The sequence below is a fragment of the Camelus dromedarius genome, chromosome 34 (assembly GCF_036321535.1).
Source record: "Camelus dromedarius isolate mCamDro1 chromosome 34, mCamDro1.pat, whole genome shotgun sequence".
Taxonomy (NCBI): domain Eukaryota; kingdom Metazoa; phylum Chordata; class Mammalia; order Artiodactyla; family Camelidae; genus Camelus; species Camelus dromedarius.
In genome coordinates, this window is record NC_087469.1 from 3,140,028 (window position 1) to 3,155,347 (window position 15,320).

At 37.3% G+C, this 15,320-nt stretch overlaps 1 protein-coding gene across 6 annotated transcripts in view; it reads left to right on the plus strand.

Annotated features, from left to right (window-relative positions):
• Nucleotides 1-15,320, plus strand: part of FDX1 (ferredoxin 1) — a 130,765-nt gene that overhangs the window by 94,259 nt on the left and 21,186 nt on the right. The window contains exon 5 of one of the 6 annotated variants that reach the window (XM_064482026.1): nt 10,319-11,142. The exons of the other annotated variants lie outside the window; for them this stretch is intronic. The gene's annotated coding sequence lies outside the window, so the exon portion shown is untranslated. Of the gene's footprint in view, nt 1-10,318; nt 11,143-15,320 lie in introns of those variants that run through there. 6 annotated transcript variants of the gene reach the window in all.

A 15,320-nucleotide genomic window follows, 5' to 3' on the forward strand; every position in this document is an offset into this window, starting at 1 on the left:
ACCAAGGAGAATTCAGCACCGAGGGCAATCTGCAGCTACAGGTTTTTAAAACAAAATTACTTTAATTTTCATGAAAGTTAATTATTATTACTATTAAGACATGAAATTACTATTAAAACACAAAAGCTCATTCATTGTTGAGTTAGAAAATACAGAAATAAAGACGAAATCGTTACCCTTAATATTTTGATGTATTTTAAAAAATAATACTTCATTGTCTTTTTTTACATCACATACAAGGTATACAATTTTTGTTTCCTGCCTTTATTACTTTATATAACATGACTATTTTGCTGTAGTGTTGAGGATACTTTGCAGTCATCTATTTTTTTTTTTAACTGATCTTTTTTTGTTTTTTGGGGGAGGTAATTAGGTTTACTTATTTATTTTTAAATAGAGGGCCTGGGGATTGAACCCAGGACCTTGTACATGCTAAGTATGCACTCTGCAACTGAGCCATATCCTCCCTCTGCAATTATCTGTCTTAATGGTTGCTTAATATTCTTTCCTACTATAGCTTCTTTAGCCGTTCTTTGATGGGTGGATATTTAGAGTATTTCCTATTTTTTCAGTGTTATAACCAGTACAGCAATAAACACCTTTGATGATAAAACTTTTTTTATATTTCAGATTATTTGCCTAGTATAGAGCACCCAAAGAGGAGTCTATGAGTAAAGATAATAAAAATGGCTACCATTTATTAAGCACTTACTCTATACCAGGCACTTTTTTCTTTTTGCATTCTCTTTTATTGAAGTATAGCCAGTTCACAATGTTGTGTCAATTCTGGTGTACAGCACAATGCTTCAGTCACACATATAAATACATATATTCATTTTCATATTCTTTTTCATTACAACATATTGAGCATAGTTCCTTGTGCTGTACAGTAACAAGTGCTTTATATTCATTATATGATTTAATTATCATAATCCCAATAGATTTATATTATTATTTATATTTTACAGATACAGGAAGGCTCAGACAGTCATGCAGATATTAAGTGGCAAAATTGGGATTAAAATGCTGTTGGGTCTAACTGTGAAATACATCTGTGATGGTTAATTTTATGTGTCAAATGGGCTGGGCCAGAGTGCTCAGATATTTGGTCAAACATGATTCTGGATGTTTCTGTGAAGGTATTTTTGTATGGGATTTAAACTTATTTATTATATTTATTTATTTATTTATTTAAACATTTTCATTGAGTTATAGTCATTTTACGATGTTGTGTCAAATTCCAGTGTAGAGCACAATTTTTCAGTTATACATGAACATATATATATATTCATTGCCACATTTTCTTTGTGAGCTACCACAAGATCTTGTATATATTTCCCTGTGCTATACAGTATAATTTTGTTTATCTATTCTACATATGCCTGTCAGTATCTACAAATTTTGAACTCCCAGTCTATCCCTTCCCACCACCCTCCCCCTTGGCAACCACAAGTTTGTATTCTATGTCTATGAGTCTGTTTCTGTTTTGTATTTATGTTATTTTTGTTTTTTTAGATTCCACATATGAGCAATCTCATATGGTATTTTTTTCTTTCTCTTTCTGGCTTACTTTACTTAGAATGACATTCTCTAGGAACATCCATGTTGCTGCAAATGGCATTATGTTGTCAGTTTTTGTGGCTGAATAGTATTCCATCATATAAGTATACCACATCTTCTTTATCCAGTCATCTGTTGATGGACATTTAGGCTGTTTCCATGTCTTGGCTATTGTAACTAGTGCTGCTATGAACATTGGGGTGCAGGTGTCTTTCTGAAGTAGGGTTCCTTCTAGACATATGCCCAGGAGCGGGATTCCTGGGTCATATGGTAAGTCTATTCCTAGTCTATTGAGGAATCTCCATACTGTTTTCCACAGTGGCTGCACCAAACTGCATTCCCACCAGCAGTGTAGGAGGGTTCCCTTTTCTCCGCAGCCTCCCCAGCATTTGTCACTTGTGAACTTTTGAATGATGGCCATTCTGACTGGTGTGAGGTGATACCTCATTGTAGTTTTGATTTGCATTTCTCTGATAATTAGTGATATTAAATTTGAATTGGAGGACTTGAGTAAAGCAAGAATGCCCTTCATGATGTAGGTGGCCCTCACCCAATCAGTTGAAGGCCTCGGAGGGACTGGGGGAGACTGACCCTCCACCAAGCAAGAGGGAATTTTGCAGTGGATGAGTTTAGACTTGAACTGCAACCCCTGGCTTTTTCCTGGGCCTCCAACTTAATGACCTTTGAGCTTGAACTACAGCATTGACTCTCTTCTGTGTCTCCAGTCTGTGTCTCTAGCTCACCCTGTAGATTTTGGACTGTCAGTCCCCATAACTGCATGAGCCAAGTCCTTAAAATACATCTCTTTCTCTCTATATATACACATTGTATCAATTGTGTTTCTCTGGAAAATCCTGACTAATAGAACTTTCTCTCACTAGGATATTTTCAAAGTTTTTGATAGCTATTTTCAAATTGCTTCTCAAAAGGCTTAACAATGAATATCGCTCCCAGCAGTGGGTGAGCGGACATTCAGCAGAGAGGAGAAAGGCACCGTGTCCGCCTCACCCACATCATTCAGCATTCGGCTTTCAAAAATCCTATTTATATTCTCTGTGGAAAAGGACATTTCAGTGTTGCTTGAATTTACATTTCTTTTTCTAACTAAAGAAGTTGAGCGTTTCTTTACCTTTTTTTTTTTAGCAGATAAATATGCACATATACTTCTTTCTATCTTTCTTTTTTAAGGATTGAGTTTTTTACATTTACGTTTCTGGAATATGTGTCAGTGCATAAGGCAGGATGAGGAACTGACCTGATTTCTCCCCAAATGGCTCATAGACGGCCCAGTATCCTTTATGGTCTAAACCCCTGGGCTGTGGTTTCCTCATCTACCAAATGAGAGTGTTGGATTAGAAGTGATTCTCAACTCTTACCACACATTAGAATCACCTGGGGGTACTTTTTAAAAACATAGTTGCTTGGGTTTCCCTCCATAGTTTTTGGTTCAGTTGGTATGGAGTGGGAACTGGGATTTTTTTTTTTTCTCTCTCTCTTTCTCGGGTCTTTTACATTTTAATGTGCCCCCAGGCTTGGGAATGACTGAGCTACCTGACCACTGAGATCATTCCACCTGTTTACTCCAAACTTGAGGAGAAACCATTGGTGACAGCTGTGAGCCACGATTCTCCAGGTTAAAACCCCCACCCAGCTGTGTGGCTGGGGGGCCGTGGGTCAGGGGATTCCCTTCCCCTCTTCCCTGCTCCTTGGGGCACCTCCTGAAGCTTCCCGGTCCATGAGGATGCCAGCCCAGCTCTGCTCCCCATGAGGACTTCAAAGTGGAGAACTCAGTGATTCTCTGCCAGACTTGGATCTCTACAGAAACTTTGCCAACAAGAAATCTAGTAGCAGAGCAAAGCGGTGCATGTGTCCTGTAAGGAAAACCCAGCTCTGGCTGACTTTGCTGGCTGACTGTTGGCCTGCTGCCTGTCTTTACCCAACCTCGTAATCCACGCATTCTCCCTGGTCCTGCATTCCTGCCAACCACCACACTTCACTCAGCTCAACTGGGACACCATCTTGGAAAGTTGTTCTCAAGCCTGGCTGCACATTAAATCCCCTGGGGAGCTTTTAAAAATGCTGATGGCTTGGTCCTACCCTCAGCGATTCTCAATTCATGAGTCTGGATGGGATAAAAATATCGTATCATTATCCTATTTCCCCAGGTAACTATGTGTGGTCAGATTTGTGATCCATTGCCTGGTAGATGATGGTTGGATTCAAGCTGCATTTAGAGAGAGAAATACTGTTACAAAAGAAAATCCTAGTCAAATTAATTTTTTTTTTTCAGAGAGGTGGGCAACCAAAGGGAAAAGAAAATGAAATTGATGGCCCAGTATGGGAAACCACATTCAATGGCCAGGACTATTGTAATGTGAACTCAAGCAGGAAGCACAGTGGGGTGTGAACTTCATTATAGCTCCAAAGACACTGGCAGGATGGAGGAAGGAGAGCCTGGACAAGCTCGCAAGGCAACCAGGGGGCCAAGGGCTTGGAAAACCCAGAAAGAATCCCGGCTAGGATTGGAACTCAGGGAGGCACAGTGGAGGGAGAGGCTGGAGGCAAGTCAATGACCCAGTCGGTGTTTGGGCACTTGTGGATCAGGTTACAACACCCAGGGTGAGTCAGAGAAGAGCATGGTGTGGTGGCTCCATCTGTGGGAGAAGTGGAGTTGAGAACAGGGGCTGCTGCAAGAGCCTTCATTCCTGGGGAACTTACTCGTCTCCTGTTCCTCTTCTGGAACGTAAGTGCTATGAGGGCAGACGCACAGATGTTGTCAGCCCCTCTATCTCAGCACAAACCACAAAAACTGGTGCATAAAAATAGGTTCTCTGGTGCTGGTCTGTTTTAGCGCATCCTAAGTCTGCTGACTGCAAGGCTCCCATCCCCTCCTGACAGTGAGGAACATCTGCTCTGCTCTGGGATCCAGCGGGCAGGTCCAGGCTGCCAGGTAGAGCCTGTTGACCGATACCTACATGTCGGTCTGGGAGCAGGGTCTGCAAGTGGGGAGTGGCAGGATGATTTCTGCCAGGTTCCCACTACCCCTAATCCTTGGGGTGGGCAGACCGCCCACCTCACTCCTCACTTCCCCCAGCCCCTTACCGTCTGCCAGTGACGGAGGACCCTGAAGAGAGTTCCTGAAAAGGAAATGCCTGGGGCTACCTGTTTTGACTTTCTGGGGAAAGAGTCAGTAAGTCTTCAAAAGGGGCGGGTTTTTCCTCCAAACACACATGAAAAGCTTTCCCAGCGCCTGGGTAACAGTTGGCAGTTTAGCCAAACACTTTCAAGGACTGCTTTTCCGACTTGGAAGAGGATGTCCTCAACTTTAGAAAAGCTGGAATGAGCTATTGCCAAGGCAACCAATAGAACCCATAATATTTGGCCTCACCCACTTCCAGCAGCCTCCAGTCAGCTGGAGGGGTCAGCGGCAGGAGGGAGCAAGCCCTTCTAAGTGGCTGATCCCTGCTTCCCTCCAGCCCCTTCCCTGATTCTCTTCAGGTAAATGCAGTTTATTACATCTGACAGCAGACTCTGCAGCAGTGGTACACACAGGCCATGTCATCTTTCATCTCAGTCTGAGGCTGCTCCCTTATTCAATCCACATCCTGATTCAGAGAAATGGAGTTTTAAAACAGGCTTTCAGGGAAGTTCAGAGAAATCAATCTTTCCCGTTGGCTTTTCCTGGATTAAGGCAACAGCCTCTTAAAACCTGCCTCTCTGCTTCCATTTTCACTCTCCTACAGGCCAGCCTCTTCACAGCTCAGCCAGAGTAATCCTTTAAATGATAATCTTGTCATGTCACTCCCCGGCTTAATTTCCATTAGTGGGTTGAAAAATCTTGATCAGAATAAAATCCAAGCTCCTTCTGAAGGAGGCCCAGGGCCCAATGACACTGGGCATCACTGGCCCCCAGCCCTGGCCCGCAGTCCCTCACCTCACCCCCTCAGACTAGCCCACTCCTGCATTCTTCTCTGTTCCCAGTTACTTCATGAACAAAATCCAGCGTTAATAGATATGCTCAAGTCCGTAAGATGGGGCTAAAATCTGGTCTTACTATTAGATCATCAGGTCCTGGAAAAGATGGCAAAAATATGGGGGGAGAAAATGGGAGGCTTGGGGGAGAGACTCTAGAAACTGTTTACACAAAAGATGAGAGTGGAGTTCACGAAGTAATATTATTCTAAGATTTATTCATTACATGTGAAATGCTATAATGTTATGTGGTAAGAATTCCTAGAACAACCACTTAAATATATATACATAAAAGAAAGAACTAGAGATAAAAAACCAAGGGGAAATAAAATGGAATACTAAAAATTATTATATCACTAAATCACTATATTCATTAAAAATAAAAAAGACAAAAGAGGAAAAAGCAAAAGATGGGAAAGAGAAAAACAAAAAGCAAGATGGTAGTTACAAACTGAACCATGTTGATAACTACAATAAATGTATTAGTTTCCTAGTGCTGCTGTAATGAATTACCACAAATTAGGTGATTTACAGCAACAGAAATTTTTGTTTCTGTGGAATCTAAAGAAAAAAAAAAAGAAGACACTAATAAACTTACCTACAAAACAGAAACAGACTCACAGATATAGTAAACAAACTTATGGTTACTGGGGGGAAAAGGGGTGTGAAGGGATAAACTGGGAGTTCAGGATTTGCAAATATTAACTACTATATATAAAATAGATGAAAAAAACATATTTCTTCTGTAGAGCACAGGGAGCTATATTTAATATCTTGGAGTAACCTATAATGAAAACGAATACAAAAATGAATATATGTTTATGTATATGTATGCCTGAAACAGTATACTGTACACTGGAAATTGACACATTGTAACTGACTATACTTCAATTAAAAAAACAAAACAAAACAGAAATCTATTCTCTTACAGTTCAGGTGGCCAGAGATACAAAATCAAGGGGCCAGGCAACATTGGTGTCTTGCAGGGCTTCTGAGGGAGAATCTGCTCCCTGCCTCTCCCCTCGCTTCTGGGGATTGCTAGCAATCCTTTGTTTCTTGTCTTGTACCTACATCGCTACATCATGTGTCTTTGTCTTCACATGGCCTTCGTCTCTCTGTGTCCTGTTCTTTTCTTATAAGGACACTAGTCATTGGATTTAGGCTCTCTCCTAATTCAGAATGACCTTGGCAAATTACCATCCCCAAAGACCCAATTTCCGGATGATGTCACATTCTGAGGTTCTGGGTAGACACAAATTTGGGGGTGACACTATAATATTACAAATAGTGAGTCATTGAATATTAATAAATTAAATACTCTGATTAAAAGGCAGAGATTATCTAGATTTTTTAAAAAGCAAGACTCTACTAGTATATGCTGTTTATAAGAGATGTATTTTTTCCCAGCTTTATTGAAATATAATTGACATACAGCGCTGCATGAGCATAAGATGTGCAGCAAAATGATCTGGCCTACAGATACTGTGAAATGATTGCAACAAAAAATTTAGTTAACATTCATCATCTCATTCAGATCCAAAAAAAACAAAAAACAAAAACAAAATAGAGTGAGAAAGATTTTTTTTGCTTGTGATGAGAACTCAGAATTTACTCTCAACAATTTTCAAATATACCAGACAGCAGTGTTAACAGTAGTTATCATGGTGTACATTACATTCCCAGTACTTATTTACCTCATAACTGGAAGTTTGTGCCTTTCGACAACCTTCATTGAATTTCAGGCCCTACCCGCCGCACCCACACTCTGCTAACAACAAATCTGAGCTCTTTTTCTATGAGTCTGGTTTCCCTTTCTCTCTCTTTTTCTTTTTCTACTTATAAGTGAGATCATATATTTGTCTTTTTCTCGCTGACTTATTTCACTTAGCATAAGGCCCTTAGGGGCCAACCATGTTGTCAAAAATGGCAAAATTTCCTTCCTTTTTTATGGCGGAATAATATTCCATTGTATAGAAAACCACAACTTCTTTATCCATTCATCCATTAATAGACAACTTAGGTTGCTTCCATGTTTTAGCTGCTGTAGATAATCCTGCTATGAACATGCGGGTACAGATATCTCCCCAACACAGTGGGGTATTTTTTAGTATTTTTTTTAAATTGAGGTAGAGTTGATGTACAATATTTATAAGTTTCAGGTGTACAATATAATAATAATTCATAAATTTTAAGTATTATATTCCATTTATAGTTATTATAAAAAATTGGCTATATTCCCTGTGCTGTGCTAAACATCCCTGCAGCTTATTGATTTTATATGTAGTACTTTGCGTCTCCTAATCTCCTGGCCCTATTTTGTCCCTCCCCCTTTGTCTCCCCCCTGGCAACCACTAGTTTGTTTTCTATATTTGTGAGTCTGTTTCCTTTTTGTTGTATTCAATTGTTTGCTTTATTTTTTGGATTCTACATGTAAGTGATGTCACACAATATGTCTTTTGCTGTCTGACTCATTTCACTTAGCATAATACCCTCTAAGTCTATCCATGTTGTTGCAAGTGGCAAAATTTCATTTTTTTTGTCTGAGTAGTATTCCTACACACACACACACACACACACACACACACACACCCCTTTATTCATCATCTGTTGGTCAACACTTAAGTTGCTTCCGTATCTTTGCTATTGTAAATAATGCTGCTGTGAACATTGGGGTGCATGTATCTTTTCAAATTACAGTTTTCATTTTTTTCAGATAATTACCCAGAAGTGGAGTTGCTCAATCATATGGTAGTTCTATTTTTAGTTTTTTGAGAAACCTCCCTACTGTTTTCCACAGTGACTGCACCAATTTGCATTTCCACTGACAGTATACAAGGGTTCCACATCCTCTCCAGTGTTTGTTACTTGTGGTCTTTTTCTTAAGAGGCATTCTGAGAGGTGTGAGGTGATATCTCACTGTGGTTTTAATTGCATTTCTCTGGTGATTAACGAAGCTGAGCATCTTTTCATGCATGTTTTGATTATCTGTATGACCTTTTTGGGAAAAATGTTTATTCAGGTCTTCTGCCCATTTTTTAATCAGGTTATTATTTTTTGTTGCTTTGATTTTCTTCAGATATAGTCCCAAAAGTAGAATTGTTGGATCATATGGTAATTCTATTTTTAGAAAAACCTTCATACTGTTTTTTCCTTAGTGGCTGCACCAATTTACAATCTCACTAACAGTGTGCAAGGGTTCCCTTTAGATATAAACTTTAAACAAAAGACAGATAGGTTAAAAGTAAGAGAGTGGAAAAAATGTCTACAGTGAAAATTGGTGTGACTATAATAATATAAAAAAAGCAGACTTCAAAATAAGGAATATACCTAGAGATAAAAAGGGACATTCCATAATGATAAAAGGGTCATCAAGAAGACATAAAAATACTAAAAGGGTATGCATCTACCAAAATAATACAAAAATAGATGAAATTGGAGAAAATAGACAAGACCATAATTATACTTCACGATTTCTTAGCAAATTATAGAAGTACATTTGAAAAATCAGTAATTATATGGACAACTTGAAAACCAGTATCAATCAACTTGTCCTAAGTGTCATTGACAGAACACTACACTCAACAACAGAAAAATACAAATTATTTTCAAGTGCACATGAAACATTTACCAAAATAAACCACTAAAGAAGTCTCTTGTTAATATGAATTTTGTGATGACTAATAAGATTTAACAGTTATTCATAATACCTTTGACTGTATTCTCTGGAAAATTATATTTTTGTGTCCTTTTCCAAGATTTTTTACTGGGCTCAAACTGCAGTAGCTTTTTGACTTTGAGCACATCACTTTGTCTGTCTGAACCTTCTTTTTATGTAATTTTTGATCATTCATTCATTCCTGCATCTGGCTAATATTCATTGAGTATCAATATTTGTCAAGCACTGTCTAGAAACACAACAGTGAGGAAAATGTAAAATTCTTTTTCTCCTGGAGCTGACATTCTGATAAGAGGAATAACTATGTATCTGACAATGTGATGTCATATATATATGACATATATGAAGGCAGTTTTACACTATAGAGCAAAAACATGAGTGGTTATAATTGTTATTATTTTGCATTTTCAACAAGGGTGTGATTAGTAGGACACTAAAATGTTCTCTATGTCTCTACATAGCAAACCCCATGTCCCTGCCTTGGACTTTATATGACCGATTTCTTTGGGCTCAATAATTTTATCTAAGAAGAATGACAAAGAAAATTCAGTAAACTTCCTAGTTTACCAAGTGAACCAGCCACCTAACAAAGAACAGACGGTCCTAAGTATTGGTCAAGGTTAATTTTTGTGTCATGAGAAGGGACAAAAAAGGGCAAGAGCATGGGGAACTCCCAGAGAGGACCAAGCTGAGAACTGAAGTTAACACCAAGCTCCCATCCTGGGAACTGAACGGAGAAGAGAAAAAGAAACAGGCATCTTTTTTTTTTTTTTTTTTAAATTGAAGTATATAGTTAGTTACAATGTGTCAGTTTCTGGTGTGCAGCATAATGTCCCCATCTTACATACCCATATGTGTATTTGTTTTCATATTCTTTTTCATTGAAGGTTATTGCAAGATACTGAATATAGTTCCCTGTGCTATACAGAAAAAAACTTTTTAAAAATCCATTTTTATATACAGCAGTTAGTATTTGCAAATCTTGAACTCCTAAATTTATCCCTTCCCATCGCCTTTTCCCCCAGTAACCATAAGACTGTTTACTATGTCTGGGAGTCTGTTTCTGTTTTGTAGATGAATTCATTAGTGTCGTCTTTTTTCTATTTTTAGATTCCACATATAAGCAATATCATTCCAGGTGGAGACAGGCATCTTTATCCTCCAAAACCAAAGCCTCCACTGAAGTCTCCAATGAGACTGCAAGCTTGAAGAGGGTGGGGAACAAGATGGAAGCAGGGATATCACTGTATTCCCAATACCGGCCACAGTGCCTGGCATAGAGTCACTCAATAAATACCTGAGGCATGAGGTAAAACCTCCATTCCAGGTATTATATTTCAGATTTAGCAGAAATCCCTATGAGGGGACATGAGACAGGATTTTTTTTTTTTTAAATCAGACTAAAGAAAACTGCTTATCTGAACCACATAATCAGTCTTTCTGGAAAATCACAGAATCTACAAACTATCTTTAAAAGGTCATTCTTTTTCAGGGTCAAGCATTTGAAAAGGAAATAAATTCCCAGAGACCCAGTCACATCAGAGATAGAATTGAGTTTAAGGAAGGATGTCAGAGGGTTATATAGTTTTGTTTTTTGTTGTTAGTTTAATTCATTTAGGTTCCACTCACCATTATAAATACATGCATCAAGAGCACTCAGTAAGAGAGAACTCAAGTTTTTGTTTTCCTCGCTTTACTGAGAAAAGTTGCTATTCAAAAGTTGCCAGCACTCAGTAAGAGAGAACTCAAGTTTTTGTTTTCCTTGCTTTACTGAGAAAAGTTGCTATTCAAAAGTTGCCAGCACTCAGTAAGAGAGAACTCAAGTTTTTGTTTTCCTCGCTTTACTGAGAAAAGTTGCTATTCAAAAGTTGCCAGCTGCTTCTCTGTATCGGTAGAGATAAGTCATCTTGGAAAGGACAACTTGAACACTCCCTCCACCCTTTTTTTTTTTTTTTTGAGGTTGATGAAGCATTTCATTTTATTTTATTAATTTGTTTTAATTGAAGTACATTTCATTTAAAAAGTTCTTTTCAGGTGCACAGCAAAATGTTTCAGTTATATTGAACACTCCCTTTATTCAGTTACAAATTGTAACGAATAAAGGGCAAACTTTTCTTGTTTAGTTGAGGAAGGCTATCCCTGAAGGATCTCTAGGGAGTGAGCGGACAAATTTGCATCAGAGCCAACGAGCCCTCTGGGAGGAAACAATTTGAAAGTCTCACCCTCCTCTTTTTCACATAACAGCTTTATTGAGATCTACTTCACATATCATAGCCTTCATGCTCTTAAAGTATAAAACTCAGTGGCCTTTTGTATATTTACAGAGTTGTGTGATGACCACCATCATCTCCTTTTAGATTATTTTCAGCACCCCACAAAGAAGCTCCTGCCCTCTGGCAGTCACTCCTCACTCGCCCGGCCCCAGCACCAGGCAGCCACTAATCTATTGTCTGTCTCTATAGACTTTGCCTATTCCAAACATTTCATATAAACAGAATCACACAAAATATGGCCTTTTGTTTTGTAGTTTTTTCATTTAGTATGTTTTTAAAGTTCATCCATGTTGTAGCAGTATTTCATTTCTTTTTGTTTTTTTACTCTTTTTTTTTTTAAACATTTTATTGAGTTATAGTCAATATATACAAGATCTTGTGGTAGCTCACAGTGAAAAAAAATGTGACAATGAATATACGCATGTTCATGTATAACTGAAAAATTGTGCTCTACACTGGAATTTGACACAACGTTGTAAAATGACTATAACTCATTTCTTTTTTTAAAACAATAATTTCTTTGTTTTTATTCATAGTTTTATCAACTGAAGATGATAGAAACTAAGTTTCCTAATCAACATTGTTTTATTTTGCCTTTTAAGTAAATTTAAAAAATTGTGGTGAAATATACAGAACATGCAGTTTTTAACCATTTTAACCATTTTAAGTTCAGTGGCATTAAGAACGCTCACATTATAACACAAACCATCACCACTGTCCACTTCCAGAACTTGTTCATGATCCCATGCTGAAACTCTGTACCCACTTACTGTATTTAACTATTCTGGGTACTTCGTATAAGTGGGATCATACACTATCTGTCCTTTTGTGTTTGCCTTATTTAATTTAGTGTAATGCCTTCAAGATTCATCCATGTTGCAGCATAGATCAGAATTTCCTTCCTTTTTAAGGCTAGATAAACTTGCCTTCCATAAATATACCATATTCTGTTTATCCATTCATCCATTGGTGGGCATTTGGATTGCCTCCACCTTTTGGCTATTGTGCACAGTGTTGTTATGAACATTGGTGAACACTGGTGTATGAGTATCTGTTTGAGTCCCTGCTTTCTGTTCTTTTGGGTATTTATCTACAAGTGGAATTGCTGGATCATATGGCAATTTTATGCTTTTTTTTTTTTTTTGAAGAACAACCATACTGTTTTCCACAACTTCTATATATACCATTTTACATTTTCACTAGCAATGCACCAGGGTTCCAGTTCCTCCATGTCCTAACCAACACTTGTTATTTCCTGATTTTTTGATATATAGCCATCCAAATGGGTATGAAGTGGTATCTTATTGTAATTTTGATTTGCATTCACCCAGTGACTATTGATGTTGAGTGTATTTTCATGTGTTTATCAGCCATTTGTATATCTTCTTTGGAAAAATGTCTGTTTAAGTCCTTTGCCCATTTTTGAATGAGTTGGATTTTTTTTGTTGTTGAATTGTAGAATTTCTTTATATATTCTGGATAGTAATCCCTTATCAGAAATATGATTTGCAAATATTTTCTCACATTCTGCGTTTCCTTTTTGCTTTGTTGATAGTGTCCTTTGATGCACAAAAGTTTTTGATTTTGATAAAATCCAGTTTGTTAATTTTTTCTTTGGTTACATACGCCTTTGGTGTCATATCCAGGAAATCATTGCCAAATCCAATGTCATGAAGATTTTCCTCTGTTTTCTTCTAGGGGTTTTATAATTTTAGCTCTTACTTTTGGTCTTTGATCTATTTTGAATTAATTTTTATATATGGTATTAGGCACTGGTCTGTTGGAGAAGAAAATGTTTTCCTCTACCCTTCTAGGTTTTCAGCTCATCTAATCAGATTGACCTAAGGGATTAATAGGAGGGGGAAAAAAACTAATTGTGCATGTATGGGGGTCCCACAAGGACAATGAGATGCAAAGAAAGTTGGGCAGTTGACTTACACACTCCTCTGAGCAAAGGAATGGGGTAGGGGCCTGGGGCTTCACTGGGGGGGAGGGTCATTCACAGGATGATAAGATGAACAGATGTGTAGGAGTCAGGTGTTTGTTCTGCCATGCAGATATTTCATTCAGCTAAAAAGTTGCTTATCTTTATGGGCCAGGCTCCCATCTAAATTCTTTAAGGTAATTAAGAGAGGGGTAAAAGTTTTTTTTGCATCTGCTGGGTCTTGATTGCCTTCAGCTCAAAATAGTCTATGTGCCAAAGTGACATTTGGGGGAGGCTCATTCTGAACCCCTTCAGGTCTAACTTTATTATTTTGAGTATGGATATCCAGTTTTTTCCATTGCTATTTGTTGAAAGGCTGTCCTTTTTTCATTTCATGATCTTGGCACTCCTGTTAAAAATAATTTGACCATATATGTGAGGGTTTATTTCTGGGCTCTTAGTTTTATTCCATTGGTCTATATGTCTTTTCTTATATCAGTGCCACACTGTTTTGTTTACTATAGCTTTGTAGTAAAATTTGAAATCAGGAAGTGTGAGTCCTTCAACTGTGTTCTTCTTTTTCAAGATTATTTTGGCTCTTTGAGGTCCCCTGAGATTCCATACAAGTTTTAGGATGCAGTTTTCTATTTCCACACACACACACACACACACACACAAAAGTAATTTAACTAGGGATTGCACTGAATTGTAGGTCACTTTGGATTGTGTTGACTCTTAATATTAAGACTTTAAATCTGTGAACATGAGATATCTTTTCAATTATTTAAGTCTTCTATAATTTCTTTCAGCAATATTTTGTAGTTTTCAGTATTTGAGTTTTTCACTTCTTTGGTTGTGTGAATTCTTCAGTATTTTCTTCTTTTTAATGTTATTGTAAATTGGATTTTTCCTAATTTTCTTTCCAGATTGTTCATTATTCATGGATAGAAATATGATTGACCTTTGAGTGTTGATTTTTTATCTTGTAACTTTGTTGAATTTGTTTATTAGTAACAACAGGGTTTTTTTTGTGTGTGTGTAATCTTTAGGGTTTTATACATAAAAGGTCATGTCATCTGCGAAAAGAGATAATTTTATTCTTCTTTTTCAATATGGATCTCTTTTATTTCTCTTTCTTGTGTAATTTCTCTACCTAGAACTTCCAAAACTCTGATAAATAGATCTGGGGGAAACAGGCATCCTTTTCTCATTCCTGATCTTAGAGGGAAAATTTTCAATCTTTCATTATTATATTGAAGGTGTTTCCTTCTATTCCTAGTTTGTTGAGTGTTTAATCATAAAAATGTTGAATTTTGTCAAATGCTTTTGCTGTATGATTGAGATGATCATGTGATTTCCCCCTTTAAATATGTTAATGTAGTGTATTATAATCAATTGATTTTTGTATGTTGTAACTATCCTTGCATTCCAGGAATAAATCCCATTTGTCATGGTGTATAATCCTTTTAGTATGCTGTTGAATTCAGTTTGCTAGTATTTTCTTTTTTTTTCTTTTTTTTGAGGATCTTTGCATCAATATTGATAGAGATATAGGTCTATAGTTTTCTTTTATTGTAATATCTTTATCTGGCTTGGTATCAGGGCAATGATGGCCTCATTGAATGAGTAAGGGCGTATTCTCTTCTCTTCAATTTTTGGTAAAAACCTGAAATGGATTGGTGTTAATTCTTGTTCAAGTGTTTGGTAGAGTTCACTAGTGAAGCAATCTGGCCCAGGCTTTTCTGTGTTGAGATATTTTTGATATTAATTAAATTTCCTTACTAGTTATAAGTTTATTAGATTTTTCTATTTCTTCATAATTCAGCATAGAGCACAGCCAGGTGTGTTTATTCTTTGCTATTTGTTGAGTGGATGAATAAACAAAGATGTTGTATGTTAGGGATGGAGGCAGGCT